The sequence below is a fragment of the Nelumbo nucifera genome, chromosome 1 (genome assembly GCF_055504915.1).
Source record: "Nelumbo nucifera cultivar China Antique chromosome 1, China Antique-T2T, whole genome shotgun sequence".
Taxonomy (NCBI): Eukaryota; Viridiplantae; Streptophyta; class Magnoliopsida; order Proteales; family Nelumbonaceae; genus Nelumbo; species Nelumbo nucifera.
Genome location: NC_142649.1, coordinates 22543638 through 22549395, shown reverse-complemented (window position 1 = coordinate 22549395; position 5758 = coordinate 22543638).

The window sequence follows — 5758 nt, the reverse complement described above, 5'->3', positions numbered from 1 at the left end:
TTGACATCAAATGTTTGCACCACCTTTGACTTTAGGGTAATTTCCATTCAGTTGTATTATGTGGTGTCTAATGCATGTCACTTCTTTGCTTCAAAGCTCAATAATTTGGAAAGAGTATAATAAATCTTGTATATTATGTTTATAAACCTTCTATTTGTATTATACATATTTATATTTGTATTCTTCTAAACTGAACCTTAATTGTTTTATTTATATGTGCCTAATAAGTTAATGTATTTTTTGTTATGATAAATGATTTTGTATTTATGATATATGTCAAAATATTTTATTTTTCCAATTTCAAATGCTATAATCCAAGCAAATGAGACTTCCTATCCACACTCTATTCGTCGTGAATTGCAGCCACACATTTCTATTATGAATTGAGAGATGTATGGCTACAATTCACAGTGGATAGAAAAAGTGTGTAAGAAATCTAGACTCTAATCCAAGTACAAATTTGAAAGCCGAAAGCATTGGCCGATGACTCAATAGTTGAGATGGTCACTCTGCACCCCTCCAAATATGGAAATGCGGGTTTTAAGAACAAACTCTCATACTAATGTATGCAAACCCCGCGTGCACCCTGCTCTGTCCTCACCCCTTAATCCCTTGTTAATTTTTAATAAATATTACTAAAAATAAAGAAAAAAAATTAGTATATGACATTATTTGGAGGAACATAGAAGATGCCAAGTTGTTTCATTGGATAAATTTTCCATGTTTTGCAGGTCAAGGTAGATGCTCAAATGGTTGAGAGAGAGAGAGAGATTAGGTTAGACCTGAAGTTAATTTGCTGGATTCATTATTCATGACATGAGTCCAAGCATTAGTTAACTAAGTTAATGGGAAGGTGCCCATCAATATTCAATATTCAATCACATCACTTTCTTATCATCATAATCTCTCTGTAATAGCTAGCTTCATGCGAAGCCTATGATATGAACGTGCATTGAGACTGAGTCTGAACGCAAAAGCTTTGTCTTAATGTGGCGTGCTCTTATGGAGGTCTTCAATGTCAAAGCATTTGCTTTTGACAACACTGTATGAGCATTTGTTATTGTCTGAGTGGAGGATCTGTCCAGTACCTCTACTGTCAACCTTCAGCCGGATGGTCCACCATTGTCATGTTCATATATATATATATATATATATATATATATATATATATATATATATATAATATATGTGTAGAAAACAATTTCAATGAGTCAGACTGAGGTTGGAGGAGATCTTCTGTCACAATCCAATGTCATCTCTAATTGAATTTGGTTGGAGAAGACCAAAATTAGAAATTTGAAGGAAAAAAAAATAATTTTTAGGGTAAATTATAAAGACCCCCTTATAGTATGGGATCATTGACAAATGTTCATTAACTTTTATTTGCAACAAACCCCCCCCTGAACTTTCACATTGCAACAAATATCCTTTCCATTCTGTCAGTTAAGTTTAGGCCCTGTTTGCTTTTCGGTAAATTACTTATCCAGGTGGGTAAGTTTTTCCTAGGAGACATTTATCCAGGTAAGTGCATTTATCCATATTCTTTTATTTCTTATGTAAATGAGTCAATGACCATTTTAACTATAAAAATATATTTTAAAAGGGGCATTTTTGTCCCATTAAGTGTTAGCAACTTCCCCCGTAGGTGGGAAAGTTATCTACCCATCTAGGAGATGCGTATCACTTACCTGGGAAAAAAAACTTTCTTTGGTCTCCACATAAATCTGAAAAAAGAACATGGGATTCTTGGTCAATGGGAACCAAAATCCTATTGACCAATTTCCCCCTCTCAAAATCCAAAAAAATAGCACTCCCTAAAAAGAATCATTCAACTGTTTAAAATTTTTTAAATCTCCAAATTACACTATTCTTATTTATTTGAATGATTTATGATTCGATTAATTTTCTAAATATAGCATTGAAGCCTTCTTGATTGCTTCAATAGATCCTTACAGATTTCTATTTGGATTCAATACTCAAATGAAATGGTAGAGGTTTCTTTCTAATAAATATAAATTTATGGTTTCATTTGGTTTTTCTTGAATTATTGGAGAAATAGTGGATAATTTTTATATTGCAAGATGAAGAAAGACATTCATGTGAGTGAAATGAATCGAAATAATAATAAAAAAAAAAAAAAAAAAAACTTTATTTTCTATGCCAATGAAATGATTCCTATTATTTTAGATGGTTTCATTTGGAGAAAATGAAGGTATTTTTGGTTGACTAGGGTTAAAGAGAAAAGGGCAAGAAAAAAGAAAATAAGGAAAAATTATGTGAGTATTTTGATAATTTAACACAATTTAATGATCAAGGGGTATTTGCCGCAAAGTGAAAATTCAGAGGGCTTTATTGCAAATAAAAGTTCAGAGAGTATCTATCAATTTTCCATAGTACAAGAGGGTCATTGTAATTTACCCTAATTTTTAATCTGTGATTGATAGAGAAAAGTCCAACTTTAAACAAATGGCAGGATAGATGTTAGCTGGTAATCCTTCAATTTTTCAACTTTCCACTCAACGTTCTTGTCCTTTCTTCAATGAGAAAAATGTATGTCTCATTAGGCTACATTTGTTGCTTCATAATTTTTTCCACTTTTCAAATATTATTCTTACCCCTTTCAAAGCAAAAGAAAAAGAATAGAATGAATTGGTTAGATCGCATGCATAGAAGTAGGAGTGTCATTTGGACCAGATATGGTCCAATCCAATCCAGTCCAATATGAGTCCATTACAGATTGACCATATTCAATTCAATGTCTGGACCGTCCAATCTGTTCAAATTGGTTTTAATTTAGATTGGTTTCAAGCCAAACCTGGTCCATTGACACCTATATTCTTATCTTCTATCAATGGACTGGATATTAGTTCAATCCAACCCAATCAAATATAAATCCATTACAGGTGGATCAGATCCAATCCAATAAGTACTTTGGACCATTAAGTCTGGACTGGTCCAATTTAATATGTCTTGTTGGTCTGTCCAATCCATCCAAATTGATTTTGGTCTAGATGGTGTCTTAACCAGAACCGGTCCATTAAAACCCTATATAAAAGATCATCTACCAATTGAAGGGGCAAGAAGTACCAGGGCCAGAGAAAAAAGAACTTATAAGGTGGAATAAACATAATGGAATCACGAAACAGGATTCATGTAGACAAATGGGACAAGGCTTATATGATGATGATGTAAATAGCAAAGAAAACAAACTTTTCATCACAAATTTTCACTTATTACATGGAAAGAAAATAGAAGCTTATTTTAGAATCTAGAGAGTTCTATTAGGAGTAAAACCCTTTTTTTTCTGCAGTGATTCTGTGCTAATTGGAAGAAAGCTCTCTTTTTTGTCTGTTTGGCTTGTCGTTTTATTGGTGCTTTTCATTCAACTTTATAGTATATAAGAATTTTTTTTAGTAAAGTATATGTTTTTCATTTATCAGATAGGAAAACAGATACTGCCCATAATAAAAGTAGAAGTTTATTGTTGAAAACAGATACTGCCCATAATAAAACAGATCGAGTGATTCCATTTTATTTTTCTTCTTCTTTTTTATTGCTTGGATCCTAACACCCTGAAATGTTTATTGTTGAAATGCTGATGAAGAACTCCGAAACCTCAGAAAAATGAAAAAATAGAAAGCTTTCAATGCAAACCAGATTCTCACCATAACAGTTAGAGATAGTACAGAATTGCACCCCCAAAAAAAGTATTAAATCATGATCTATTTTGGTATCTTTCTTGTTTCTTTAGTGATCATTTACCAAGAACCAGCTATTGTTTATTTATCTAGAAACGAGTAGTTTTCTTAATGCTTGTCGGCTGGGTTGAAAGTGAAAGGAAGTGTGATATTTTGTTGGGTTTTGGGGTAAGACGGATATGTCTTCCCCTTTATTAATATACCTTCCTTTCGATTTTAGTTGATTAATAAAATTCTAAGATGACTGTCCCTTCGCCTGAAGTAAATTTTGGGATTAAAAAAAAAAATAGCAATTCTTTAAGTTCAGGCCAGCATGGCCATCGGGATTATGATTTATCAATATAACTGTAAAATGGGTCGAACTGCCTGCATACTAACACGGCCCAGTCACTGTAACAAGCAGGTTGTGCCAGACCCAGCCTGAAGTCCTGAACCCCATGCCGTGCTGAGCTGGGGGGTTTTGAAGTTTTTATTTTCAATATTATTACAATTTTATTTTTAATTTTTTTTCAGTTTTTTAATTCTTTCAATTTTTCTAAAAAAAGTAGTGCCACCCAGCACCCACAGCCCAGCCCAGTTCGTGGCCCGCCAGGCTGGGGCTGGGGCCACAGCCCATTACAGTGCAGACGGCCTGCAAAACTGGGCCATCATTACACTTCTCGCCATCAAGCTGGATCACTTGTTTACCATAGGAATTCAATGGCTATGGCCTATGGGATTTCTAGGACACTCCTGAATATGCATAAATCAAGGTTCAAGAGGGATGGATCACTATCACTTGACTATAATCCGAAACATCTTATGAACCAGTTGAGTAATCAAGGGATTGATATGAAGCAACTTTAAATTAAGTGCACAAGAAAGGTCAGCCACTGATTTTCATCTCCAGAAAAATCATGCTAAACAGTGCAAAGTGAAAACTGACAAGTAATATAAGATACTTAATCACTTCAGGCTCGTTCATTTTTCAGGAAATTAAGTGTTTCCTAAGAGCATCTACCCATGTTCTTTTATTTCCCAGTTAAATAGAACAGTGACCATTTTAATCATAAAAAATCATGTTTAAAAGGGACAATTTTATCCCATTTAAGTATTGGCAACTTTCATGCCAAACGCAGTGAAAATTGAAAACTGACAAGTAATATAAGATACTTAATCATTTCAGGCCCATTCGCTTTTCGGGAAGTTATTTACCCAGGTAAATGCATTTATCTGGGTAACTGCTTCCTAAGTGCACTTACCCATGTTCTTTTATTTCCCAATTAAATGAGACAATGACCATTTTAACCATAAAAAGCCATTTTTAAAAAGGGTAATTTTATCCCATTAAAGTGTAGGCAACTTTCCCCTAGATGAGAAAGTTACCCATTTGGGAGATGGATATCTCTTACCTATAAGGCCCCGTTCGCTTTTCAGTATGTTACTTGAGTAAGTATTTCTTGAAAAACATTTACCCGAATAAGTGCATTTACCCATGTTTTTTTTTTCAGGTAAATAAAATAATGACCATTTTAGTCATAAAAATTTCATTATCAAAAGCAGCATTTTTGCCCATCCAAGTGTTGACAACTTCCCCAATATGGAAAAGTTAATTTACCAGCCTAGGAGATGGGTAAGTTATACCCAGGAAAATAAACTTTCCCTGGTCCCCATATAAATCTGAACCCCCACCCCCCCTCATAATCCCCAAAAGGAACACCCTCTAAGTGATACCCAAAAACAAATAAATTTTTCATAAACCCCACATAAATCTAAAAAAAAACATGAATATCTTAATCAATGGGAACCAAAATCCCATTCACCAACTTCCCTCCTCTCAAAATCCAAAAAATGAAAGGACCCTCCATATACCTTTGATCATTTGTTGCACTCTTTAGTGGTGGATGGTAGAACGCGAGGGGGATTCCATAGAACGGATGACTGCTAATCCCATCCAACCAGATGGGATGGGATGCATAGGACAGCATTCTCTTTCCATTTATATGCTGGTGGGTCATCCTTCATTTACACTACAGAACAAGTGTTCTCATAAGAAAAAGAACAATAAGAGGGTGAAAACA